The sequence below is a fragment of the Eumetopias jubatus genome, unplaced genomic scaffold, assembly GCF_037043125.1.
Source record: "Eumetopias jubatus isolate StellerSeaLion01/CBP00866 unplaced genomic scaffold, mEumJub1_p1.0 scaffold_7, whole genome shotgun sequence".
NCBI lineage: Eukaryota > Metazoa > Chordata > Mammalia > Carnivora > Otariidae > Eumetopias > Eumetopias jubatus.
The window spans coordinates 50,711,462-50,725,294 of NW_028274813.1; the positions used below are offsets into that span (position 1 = coordinate 50,711,462).

General features: G+C 35.0%; 1 protein-coding gene across 1 annotated transcript in view; it reads left to right on the forward strand.

Annotated features, from left to right (window-relative positions):
* Window positions 1-13,833, forward strand: part of MDGA2 (MAM domain containing glycosylphosphatidylinositol anchor 2) — a 793,866-nt gene that overhangs the window by 177,391 nt on the left and 602,642 nt on the right. The gene's annotated exons all lie outside the window — the stretch shown is intronic.

Sequence of the window (13,833 nt, forward strand, 5' to 3'; positions counted from 1 at the left end):
GTTCCTAACCTACCAATAATTTTATTTTCCTACTGTAGCAGTCAGTGCTCCAGGGGAAGAAAATCCTTGCATGATATATGAAAATAAGTGGTAATTTAAAATGTCATTCATTCTCCCCAAAGCAGTGCAAATTAGACTTTTATAATGGACATTTTTGAGGTATTGCCAATACTAAGTAAAAGAAGAATTGTAAAGCTAGGTAGAATTGTTAGTTGTCAGTCCAGATTTATGAAACAGCTAGTGAAGGATTAAACATTTTCTATTTATGGTACTGCTTCTAAATTTAGAAATAAGCCACCAACACATTTTAAAAGTAACATAAAGCAATATTAGGATCAAATAATTGTGTGATGTTCTTTTCCATTCTTCCATTCTGTTAAGAGGACATTTAGATGACATAATAATGGAGCCAAAGTGCTATGAATCTGAATATTAACAACCGTGAATATTTCAGTAAGAGTGATAATAAGAGTTTTCATTTACTGTGAGTCTTTTCTGTGCCACATGTTCTACTTAGCTTATTTCATTCAAGCCATACAATTATGTTGATTATTTTTATAATTTTTGTTTCATACATGAGGAAACTAAGGCTGAAAAATATTTAGTAAACCACCCTAGTTGTAAATTTTGATACTGTATTGCCCATGTTCCTTTTTATGAAAAAAAAAAAAATGCTGAATCTCTTGGAAGTTAGACCTAAATGGTTCTAGCCTTGTGTCTGATTGAATGTGATGTACTGTATCTCTCTTGTGATCATCCACAGTAATATTGCTATGCCTGAACATCTATCAGGAGGATTTGAGTAAAGCAATGTTGCATAAAGTACTTATGTCCCTTGTTTTGAACAGGCTCTGTGATACTGTTTGTTTTCTCAAGGTTTGCCTTAGGAAGACATGATTGAGATGAAATTAGCAATCATTCAAACTGAGCAGTTATTTTTCATAGCATATTGTAAACACAGAGATTTTTGTGTTTCTAATTTGTGAATTGATGAATGAACAAACTTTCTCAAACACATTTACACATAAGAGTGATAAAGGAAAAAAAAAACAACAAACCTGTAGTGTTAATTTGGTATTTTTGTGTCAGTTTTGAAGAGCTGTCTTGGACTGTAGAAATCTCCATGAATTTAACACCAAACAGGAAAGCAAAATTAACAGATAGTACTGCATCCATTGGCAATTTGAAGAAAACTTTGTTATTAAACCCTCCTTAAAATAAACAAACATCTCTGCAGGTTTTTGACAAATCGTCTTCTTATAAAGCATTAATTTATGAATCATTCCTTTTTGTTAACCAGTTTCCATCAAAAGCTGCTCTACTGAATGGACTTGCATATTGTACTTTATTTTGCAGCCATATACAGTATACCCTTATAAGTTAATGAAAACTGAAAAACAGCATGCATTGTTTCACATTTCATTATATCTTTGGAAGGAGATTCTTTGGAAATATATAAATACCTGACCTGTAATTTTTGTATCATACTTATGATATGGCTTGGTATGATAAAGCCAAAACTGTTAAAAACAGTAACTAACTCAAAAAATATTATAAGGTGATAAATGTATGCAGCCATATACTTACTCTTCATCTTGAGGTTTCTCCCACTCATTTGCCCTTGAACTTATTTTATTAAAATAATGAGATATTTATTTTAAAAAACTATGAAATGCAGATGAGACAGCTGCTGGTTAGAGAGAATTTGTACTCAAGGGTTTTGATACCAACAGACACGTACACTTGTCACCAGTTCTGAGCAGTTAACCAAAAAAATTGCTGAGGAGTGGTAATACTCGAATCCTTCTTGGGGGCTAGAATATGTCCTTGGCACTTGTCTTTATAATACCACGCTGTTTAGAAAGTGGAGACTCAGGAACTACTACATGATGAAAATAGATGCCAACCGCTCGCTGCCTGCTGAGATCTGCCAGTGTGAGTGGAAAGTAAGGAGGAGTACTTGTGGGAAAATGAGGTAAATATGAATATGTTAGCAGATGGAGAGCCACTGTTATTTTGACTTCCATGATGTACTCACGAGCTTTCAGCTTTGTCTGTCGCCATCTGTACTCGGTACATACATGGTAGACCTCAGTGCTCTGTGAGACGAGATTTAGAGCAGCTCTGTGTTGCAAATGTTGGAAATGTGGTGTCTCAGATAATTAGAATAATTCTTAAAATTGAAGCCTCTCAAAATTGACCGTTGGCTTTGGACTTGAGAATGATGGGGCAGGAAGAGTTAAAAGAGATGAACAAAGCAGCTGCGGTGGTCATGATTATGATGATTGTGTGTGTTGGTTAGAGGCAGGCTATTGCTCATCAGTGTTTCTGATTGAGTGTTTGACAAAGGCAGGCTAGTTGGTGTAAAGGGAAGAGGGAGAACACCATGGAAACGTAGAGAGTACATATGTGGTCATTGAAAGTAAATGCAATATGGAATATCAGTAATACAAGTACGTTTTAAAAAATTGAGATGTGTTTTAGAATTGTGGAGAGGGAAAGATGGGGTCAGTAAAGGCCCTTAAAATGACGTTCTCTGGGATTCTATCATGTAATGGTGAGCACTCTGGACTCTGAAAATGATGTTCTCATCCTTATGATTGCCATGATCTAAAAAATGTAAGTGAAAAGTTTTTGAAATGTTAAATTTTTTTAAGACTTGAAAGTATGCTGTGAACATCAATTCAGTATTGCAAAAAAATACTGTCGTCAATTTGTAAACTTGAAAAGGAAAAATGTATCTATAGAAGAGGAAGGGTTGGGATTGTAGAAAGGGACATTGCAGTAATATCCTTTTTTCTTTTCTTTTCTTTTCTTTTTTCTTTTCTTTTCATTTCTTTTTTTTTCTTTCCCCCACATTCAATCCTTCAGCAAATCTTCTTGGTTGTATGTATCTTTAGAATATATGGAGATGCTGACCAATTTCTCACCACCTCTACTACTAACATCTTGGTACAAGCCCAGAGTTGCACTGTATATGGCCTCTAATAGGTCTCCCTGATCCCATCGTGTTTTTTTCTTTTTAAGATTTTATTTATCTATTTGTCAGAGAGAGAGAGAGAGAGAGAACACGAGCAGGGAGAGCACCAGGCAGAGGGAGAAGCAGGCTCCCCACTGAGCAAGGAGCCTGACATGGGACTCGATCCCGGGACCCTGGGATTATGACCTGAGCTGAAGGCAGATACTTAATGACTGAGCCACCCAGGAGCCATTTTTTATTTTTTAAAATATTTTATCTATTTATTTGAGAGAGAGAAAGTGAGCGCATGAGAGGGGAGCCGGACATGGGGCTCGATGCCGGGACCCTGGGATCATGACCCGAGCCGAAGGCAGATGCTTAACCCCTGAGCCACCCAGGTGCCCCAAGACTGGTATTTTTAAAGCAGACCTATTTTGTACTGTGTCAAGGCACAAAGGAAACATACTAGCAGTTCAGGATACTAGTATCTGTTTGAACTAATTCCTCTTGGCTATTAATATGTTGGACAGATACCTTGGATCTGTAAACCTTATTTTACATTATGGTCAGCCGTATCATTTGCAAATTTCATTTCCTGTAAACTAGTGCATCATGTAAACACTGTCAAACAGAACTCTGATAGTCTGCTCAGTTAGATGTTGTTTTTAAAATTTCTAAGTTGAAACTGTTTTCTGCACCCTGGAAATAGTACTGGTTCTTTGCCAAGTCAGATTTCCTCCTACGCTTATCACTTTATATGTGGCAAAGGGAGTAAAAGAGTAGGAGGAATGAGGCTGGTATCTTTTCTTAGCATCACATTAACTTAGGCAAGGTTTTAGACCTACTTAACTCACATTTGCAATGGTGGTGTCATTACTTATGTGCCTTTTAGGGGTATTACTAGTTCTCAAGTGTTAAGGTATTCTTATATAAAGACTTCTAATATCTTGGGTTCCCCCCCTTCTGTATCCATTGCTACTCTCATACAATATGAGATTACCATTATAATAGCGAGATAATTATTGCTATTGGAACAATTCTCTGGGGTGCTTCTGCCTATCAGAGTGAAAGTGAATCATATAATCATCCTATAGTTTGAGAATTTTTGCAATAACACGTTGCCCTAATTACTACAGTAGAATTTACAATATCTCATTCTTCTTAAAGATTCCTATTAGGGAAAAAAAAAAATCTTTCCTAGTTTGTCTTAAAAGTACTTTTCAGAAGGCACAATGAATGTTTGGGGACCAGTTTTGGTGGACTAAGTTTATCTATTTCTTCCTGTTTCATGAATGATAGTTAAAAAATGAACTGCATCTTTATCACTTTTGAAAAAAAAGTGAGAAAACAGTATTTTTTCCTTTCTCATAATATAAATATCATAGGGAACAATCCAAACTGTATTTTTTATTTAAAAATTGGATTATTAGTACTTGCTTGAAATGTTAATTCTTACCATTTTACTAACTGATAACAGAAACTGGGGACTAAATGTTAATGCTGTTGGCAAAAATCATTTATTATAGATACATAATAGGTATTACTTTCTTAGAACTATTGCTACTTAGGCTTAAAAGATGTATGCCAGGAACATTAATTATTTTATATATTAAAACAGTCATCCAATACTTAGTTTAAATACTATTAGAGGCTATTTTACCTGAACTCATGCAGTTCTTAGCTCAAGTCTGAACCCTAATATGTTAGGTTGTTTTTCCTGGAAATTTTTCACTTTATGTGTGTGTTTATGAATTGATTTTACATGTGCTAAAGTTTGGCTAATTTTTGAAGAGCTGTCCATTAGAAGTTTTTAAATAAATATTAAGAAGGGAAATGCACTACATTTGGTAGAATTTCTAAATAATAAAAACATTTGAGCCTTTTCTTCTGTAATGGGACTGCATCATTTACACTTTTTTTATGCCTCATTGAACATAGGCAGTTTGAAAGGGATGAACCTGGACAGAGAGAGAACAGAAAGAATGTTACAGCATAACCTTTAAAGGATGAAATGTGAACCTGAACAGTGGCAAGGGCAATAGAAATGGAGCAGACGTGATTTGATTTGAGAGATTCTGTAGGAACTGGAGGGTATAAACTGGTAGTGTAAGGACAACTCTGAGGTTTTTGTGTGGTTTGGCTGGGGGAGTGATACCGTCACTGGGGGAAGGAATAGAGGACATGTTATAAACAATTACTATCTAGAATAACTTTTTTCTTAAGTTATGTGAGATATTTTCCATACTTGTGAGATAGTGAATGTTTGTTTACTAGTGGTTATTTAGAAAAAGATTTCACCAAAGATAATGTTTATATCAGTACATTTTTATGTTGTAAATTTTGGACAATAATTGCTTCTAGGAAATATGCCTATAATTAAAATTAGATAACAAGAAGAGGCAGAAGTTTTTCATTAGATTGGAAAGTTTGCAGCTTTGGGTTTACAGACTATAGCATGAAAAGTGTTGTCAAGGTGTTTTCTTACCTAGAAAAAGCTAAACCTAGCTTTTGAGTTGATTAGAGCTTCGTTTGAAACTTTTACATTTATGTGCATTACAAATTATTGTTTAAATTATCATCATTACATTCTATATCTCAAAGGGAAAGGCATTATTAATTTTAAGCTATTTTTTAGTTTGTATCAAGATCTAAAAAAATCTAGTATTCATCTATTTGATTTATAATTAAGGTAGAAAATGACTGTTGCTATGTGCGGAACACCTTGCAATTCAGTTTAATTTATTAAAAAATGATAATGTTTATAGGTTTGCTACTATAAAGAGACTACTAGTATTACTCTAAAAAAATAATCGTTTTAAAGTAAGCAGTGTGGGATATTTCCTTTAGATGAAGCAGAGTACAGGGAACTACTGCCAAATCTGACTTGCCTTTAAAGAGCCAAAGGTGAGGCTTTCTAGAAGTTAGCTGCCATTTCAAAAACTTCAGGACGTCAAAAGATCTCCAACACTTCAAAGCCATGTCTTTTCTTCATCTATTTAGCATGATCTGTCATCCACTGGTGAAATATTCTCCCCTGAATTTCTAATTCATGAGAGATTTTTCTCAATGTATTCTCTATCAGAAAAGTGTCATTTGAGTTGATTGTTGCTAGAGAGGTACTGCTCTTGGATGTGAAGACATATAAAATAATATTTGTAAATACAATGAGCTTTCAGTAAAAGTATCACTAAATGCAATTTTCTATATTGCATAACTGTCTTTGCTTTTGCCAAAAATGTGTCCATCTAGAATAAATGCACTATATCTGCATCTTGAAAGATATGCTTCCCACAAGAAAGTTCAGCAATGAATTTTGGTTGATTTAGCATATGGAGGATGAAATTTCTACCAAGTAAACTGTAACTTTTTATAGTTGAACTAAGTTTTATTTTCTTCAGAAAAAAATATGTAGGGTTTTGCCTTAGGCATTGTGAGCTAGAATACCAGAAGTCTTGTCCATTTTAAAAACAAAAGCAATGAGTTTGAGCTGCACTGAGTTATTCTTAAGTAGCTTAAAAGCATCAAGAAAAAAAAAAGCAGCAAGATATTGGGGGAAGAGCAATGACCTGGGAATAAGAAGGGCTGAACTCAGTTCTTTTACTAATTAGCTGTTTAACCATGGATAGGATGCCTTAAACTTTGGTGGCAAAGTTCCCTTTTCTGTAAAAGAAACAGGTTGTGCTGGATGGTCTGTCAGGATTCTTAGCCCTACATGTGTGTTTCAGATCGAAATATGGATTTTTTTCTTGACTAGAGCTAGGCAAGATCCTTCCAACACATAGAGTCTATTAGGATTTTTCTCTCTTTACTTACAAATGAGTGAATATCATTCTTATATCTCAGAGGATTAGCACAGAAAAACAAAAGTTGCTATGATGGAGGGACATTAATAGGATGGAGGGACAAATATCACATATAATTCAGCAAACAAAAACCAACTCCAAGGTGGAAGTCAAAGTTGAGAGCCAGTAATTACTTAAGTCAAGTAAAGACAAAAGCCTTGTGGAACAAAAAACCCAGAGAGTCATAAATGAAAATTTGGGTAAGGATCTGCAAAGTCAAAAGAATCAGGGTATGGACTCGGTTAATACTTTATATGTACCAGGAGCATACTTTCCATATCACGTATTCATTTTTTTCTTCATTTAACAATGAATTACTTTGTATTTGATATTGCTTTAGGTTCCAGGAATTTTAAAATTAACATGTTTCCTAACATCTAACGCTTAAAGCTCTTACAAATCAAATGTCTAAAAACTGGACAAATATTTATTGAATATTCACCATGTGCCAGTAATTATCTTAAGCACTTTACCTGTATTATCTCATCTAATATTTATATGACTCTATAATGTGGATGCTATTAGTATATTTTTAAAAACTGATCTTTAAATAGAGTAGGAAGATTGCTGATGGTAGAACTGGCTCTCAGTGCCTGATTTGACTGTGTCCAAAGATCATGCTATTACACCTTCAATAATATTTTGTCTGTTATAAATCTATGTACATATGTCCACATTTGTCTTTGAGAATATACAAAACATGAATTAGGGAAGAGAAAGCTAATTGAAAAGTATATACTCTCATGCTGATGGTATCTTTCATATCTTTTCTAGGCACGCATTTATATATATTTACCCATAAAAAAACAAATGCTACTGTGTGTGTTTTTTACTTCTTTTTTCACTTGAAAATATCTATTTTTATATGTCAATAAGAATTTATAAATTCAAACTCAACAAATGTATTTGCTGTGTTATTTTTTCTTTTATTTGCTGTGTTATTAATTAATCCCTTAAGAGTAAGCATTTTTAATATCTTTAAGCTTTTCTAGTATATAAAGTTCTAAGTATATTACCTTTGTATTTAAACCTTCAGGAACATCCTTATTTTACTATTTAGGATATTCGAGATAAAGTTGTATGGCTACTTCTCAGAACTTTGTTACATTTTGTCAAATTGTGCTAAGTATGACTGCCTCTTTCCTCTTGCCCAACATGAGAATTTTATACATGTGCGTATTTATATATTCTTGATAATATGCAAGTTTTTATATTCATGGACCTTTGAGTGTTACTCAGGTTGAACATTTTTGTCAATGCTTTAGTTAGTCAAATTTTTTTAAAAAAATTAATTTTGTCCTTGAAGCTTGTCCATTTTTCTTTTTTCCTTCATTTTTCTTTTTTCTTCCAATTTTTTTTTAAAGATTTTATTTGTTTATTTGACAGAGAGAGACACAGCAAGAGAGGGAACACAAGCAGGGGGAGTGGAAGAGGGAGAAGCAGGCTTCCTGCGGAGCAGGGAGCCCAATGCGGAGCTCGATCCCCGGACACTGGGATCATGACCTGAACCGGAAGCAGACACTTAATGACTGAGCCACCCAGGCGCCCCTTCCTTCCAATTTTTTATTTAAATTTCAGTTAGTTAACATACAGTGTAGTATTAGTTTCACATGTAGGATTTAGTGATTCATCACTTACACATTAACACTCAGTGCTCATCACAAGTGCCTTCCTTAATACCCATCACACATTTAGCCCACCCCCCCACCCACCTCCTCTCTAGCAGCCCTCAGTTTGTTCTCTATAGTTAAGAGTCTCTTTTATGGTTTGCCTCTCTTTTTTTCCCCCTTATGTTCATCTGTTTTGTTTTTTAAATTCCACATATGAGTAAAATCATATGGTATTTGTCTTTCTCTGATTTATTTTGCTTAGCATAATACTCTCTAGCTCCATCTACATTGTTAAAAATGGCAAGATTTCATTCTTTTTGATGGCTGAGTAATATTCTATGGTACATACACATATATATATATATATATGTACATACATACCACCTCTTCTTTATCCATTTATCAGTTGATGGACATTTGGGCTCTTTACGTAATTTGGCTGCTGCTATAAACATTGGGGTGCATGCATCCTTTCAAATCAGTATTTTTATATCCTTTGGGTAAATACTTAGTAGTGCAATTGCTCGGTCATAGGGTAGCTCTATTTTTAACTTTCCGAGGAACCTCCATACTGTTTTCCAGAGTGTCTGCACCAATTTGCATTCCCACCAACAGTATAAGAGGGTTCTCCTTTTCTCTGCAGCTTGTCCAGTTTTCTATTGGAGTATTCATTTCAGAATTTGCTTTGTAAATGTTTTTACATGTAATAATATTAACCCTTTGACATTTTATGTTCCCCCAGTTTGTCCTTATGCCTTTTAATTTTCCTCAGGATGCTTTTTTCAGATTTTAAAGGAGGTCAGTATTAATGTAGTCAAATCTGTTGAGGTTTTCCTTGAAATTTCTTCCTGTGGTTTCAAAGCGTTTTATTTTAAAATATGAAAAAGACTTGTTCTCTCAAAAATTGTTCCAAAGTATATGTGTATTTTATTAGGTACTGGTAAGACTATTGTAAATCCAACCTTTATTTTTTTATTTTTCTAAGATTTTGTTTACTCATTTGAGAGGGAGAGAGACAAACACAGCACAAGCAGGAGGAGAGGCAGAGGGAGAGGGAGAAGCAGACTCCCCGCTGATCTGGGATTCCGATGTGGGACTTGATCCCAGGACCTGGAGATCATGACCTGAGCTGAAGGCAGATGCTTAACCATCTGAGTCATCCAGGCACCCCTAAATCCAACTTTTAAAAAAGTGTCTACAAAATGAGAGAGTTGTTACATCCATGGTTTATTGTTAGAACTATCCCATTCCACGACTTGGGGAGAGATTCTGATGTCTTAACTCAAATGAACAGAACTGGGAGTGCCCAGCAGGGCTACCAACTGGCAGAGCTGATGGGCCTTTACCTAGTGTGACTGGTCCTTGCTCTGATCAGTGCCCCTCCCTGTTTGTAAAAGCTTTGTCATATCCTTCCATTTATTCTGCTAAACTCAAGGTACAGCTTACTTCCAGGTGTCCTCTATTATGAGTGGCTTTTTCCTCCCTGGGGGCATGCATTTGCTTCTGCTCACATTTCCTGAAATGAACGTCCTGGTTTCTCATCTCAGTCATAAAGCCCTAGACTTGGCCCTTAAGTTGACTGAAGAATACTACCAACAACAACGATGAACATTTTTATTTTTGTTTTTTTGTTTCTGTTTGAAATGTGCTAGAGACTCCAGTAAGCATCCTTCATGAATAAATTTGTTCAGTCCCACAACCATTCAATGAAGTAGGTATTTTAAAATTATTTCCATTCCACAGCTGAGGAAATGGAGGCTTAGGGCTTTTAAAGTTGCCTATCTGGTGAGAGGAGTCTTTCCCCAGCTTCTTGGCCTGAACATCTTCACCCCTTTTCTGTATACTTATCCTGCGTGAGGGTCAGTTACCCAAACCTTGCCTTATCCTTTACTGCCACTGTTTCTAGGCCATGCCTGGTTAACATACTCACTTCAGCCATCCCATCCTTAACCACCACTGGCATTAACTGAAGGTAGCCTACCTGTTAGGGCTGCAGAGCTAATGGTCTACTCCCTCACTTTTGTGGACTCAATTATGTATGTGTATTGAAGAATTTTGTCTTACAGATTATTTTATCTTCCTCTAAATAGCACAGTAAGTCATACAAAGGAAGCTCTTCTCTGCTCCTGGCTGGCTCAGGTGGTGGAGCATGCGACTCTTGATCTCAGGGTCATGAGTTCAAGCCCCATGTTGGGTGTAGAGCTTACTTAAAAAAAAAAAAAAAGTAAGCACTTCATAACTTATTACAGAAATGACAAATATACAATGATAAGAATTAAGCATTCTGTGTTCTAAAATTTAGCTCTACCTTTATTTCCTGGTAGACATAAGACATTGTTTAAACTCTGTGACTTTAGTGTCCCTAAAGTTAAGCCAGCATGGCATATACACCAGGAAAAAAGAATAAAAATCTGAACAACTCTGGCAGCCACAAAAATGTGAATGATAACGTATTATGGAACATATCAAGGAGCTACAATTGCATAAATACTTCTCTAAGTTATCATTCCACTTTTAAACAACCTCACATATTTTGGTTGAAAAGTTATAGACCAGTTATTTCATAGAGTAGCATATAGTTGTTACTAATGACATTAGAACATGGAAAAGCATATGAAATAAATGTTAAGTAAAAAAAAATACAAACTCTAAAGTTGTATATAGACTATTACTGTGACTACATATTTTGCAGCTAAAATAGACATATAGGCATAGCTGTAAACCTAATAAGCAATAATAAAATCATTGTGCTGGTATAATGGGATTATGTTTCCCCCTTTTTCTGAATTGTCATTAGTTTTGATATGTTACTTTTACAATTTAAGGGAAAAAAATCACACTTTTCTTTTTTATTTATTCCCTGTTCCCCAATATAGCTTCTTACATTACCTTGAGTAAAATGAATAACCTTGAAGAAAATATAATAGCACCATAAACATTTTATTTGTAGAAGTCTGGCCTGTGACAGGCTATAAGTTATTTGAAGAGAGATATAAATGATTTTTCAGGTATCATCTTCCAATTAAGTAAATTATTTTCTGATACAAAATTGGAACTTATGAAACACAAGAATTATTGTACTTGCCAAGCCTTTAAAGTTTTCTGCATTCACAGAGTTTATTACTAGGTTAGTTCCCAGAGTAAATATGCCACTAAAAAGATTGAGGTAGTTTTAAAATTTGGAATTACATGAACATTAACTGAGCAAAATTATCAAATATTAGTTATTTTATTTTGATTTTAATCATTCAATTTAACCAAGATTAGGTGTTTCTAAATGAAAAGTAGAAAACATTTTGCCAGAGAAGATTATTCTAAGAAGGGAGAAAAGCTGCCATTATATAACTGTTTTTTGAATAAATAAGCATTTTGTTAAATTATATTTCTTAGACTTGTTCACACGATAATTTTTCTTCCTCATTTTGCTTTAGTTGATTTTAAAATATGTTTAACTAGTTTAATCTAGAGTAAAATTAAGTTGATACATTTTTAAATGTCAAGACAGTTCTACAACTTTCTGCATTAGCACAGACTGTGTTAAAATGGTAATGTGACATCATCCAGAGTCTGTTACTTAAAAAAACAAAAATACAAACAAACAAACAAAAAGCCCTTGCATTAATGCTATTCATCGCAGGTAATAAAAGAATGCTTAAGAATATCTCTCTCCTTGGGGTGCCTGGGTGTCTCAGTTGGTTAAGCAGCTGACTCTTGATTTTGGCTCAGGTCATGATCTCATGGTTATGAGATTGAGCCCTGCATTGAGCTCTGTGCTGAGATGGAGCCTGCTTGGGATTCTCTCTCTCCTTCTCCCTCTGCCCCGCCCCCTGCTAGCATGCAGGCACTGGAGCTCTCTCTCTCTCTCTCTCAAATAAATAAATCTTAAAAAGAAAGAAAAGAAAAGAACACCTCTCCTTCCCCTGTAGATTCTATTCTGAGAGTCAGCTGGCTTTTACCGAGCAATATAAAAAACAAAAAACCCCAAAAACTCACAACTCACTTGTTTCTTGCACTATCCACCCATAATATTTTGGGATACTGAAACAGTGGTAAGGGTGATCTAGAACTACCTCCCCAACACCACCCCAAGTAGAGAAGGACAGTAATCTTCCCTTACTCCCTCCCACCAACTTTGAGATGAGGCCTACTGTAAACAAATCCACTATTGCTGGGAAATCATAACACAGGAATTCACTCCATGAAAATTTCTTTTATAAACTTTTGGAAAAAATGTTTTCTCTTAGCTGAATATAAAATCACCTTCATTTCCATGCTTTCATTAATTGATGCCAGTAATGCCACTGGAAATAGCTACTCCTGGGAGAATTTTTCATTCTTACTCTTGACACACATGGTGGGTAATCCTTTAGTGGACATTCCAGTAAACTGGAGAAGCCAGTCCCCTGGGAAGCGTCGTAAAATCCGGAGCTGAACCTTCACAATGAGCCTGGCTGTGGTGTCACTGTCTATTTTAATGTCATACAGAGGAGAGACTAGGGGAGTAGGAGGAGATACCTGAACTTTATAGACATTAACTTTTAGGTTGCCCTTCGAATATAACAAAAGGATGCTAATTTCTTCCCCAATCTAATTCAAAATAATGTTAAATAAGCCTGTTGAGATAGCAGTTTTTGAGTATTTGTATCATGCTCTCATGTAGGTCATTGTATGTGATTTTCATATTTCTCTGGAGTATTATATATATATATATATATATACATACATATATATATATATATATATATAGCAATCAAATAGAATAGAATCGTATTTATTTCCAGAGCTCTCCTATGGATGTAAAACCTGAAAAAAATTATTTTTGCAAATTTCCAGTCCTCATTGTGAAAAAGATTTGACATTTCAAAGGCAATTTTAAGTGATTATTATTTGCATAGTAAATTCTCAAGATGCCCTGTATGCTCAGACACTTTGCAATGAGCTGAAGTCATTTGAAAAGCAATGCACCTGGCATTTGTATCCAAAAGAGGTGCCAGGTTTAACTAAAATATACTTTTAAAAATTTCCCCATTGGTTTAAGTTAGATTATGATATTTAAACTCCTTAGTTAAAGGGAAAATTAACCCCGAGAAATTCGATTTTTGAGGTCAGGAGAGCCTCTGCTGGGCATGGCTAAGGACTCCAGTCTGCCTTTGTTTTGCTGATTTATTAAGTATCATACAGAATTGGATTAATTTTGATCTCAACTGCCAACCCTCATCACAATCAGAGTGGCTATCCACATAAGTCTTTCCCTGAAGAGGCTTCAGAAAGAAAAACTGCTTATTCCACTCAGCTGTGATTAAGAGTTTTCTAGCATTTAGGGACAAATCACTGGTGTCAAGCTTTTCAGGTTAGAGATAAGAGAGGATTTCAGGATAGAGATAAGATTGAAGATTGAAGATTGAACAAACCAATAGGAGTG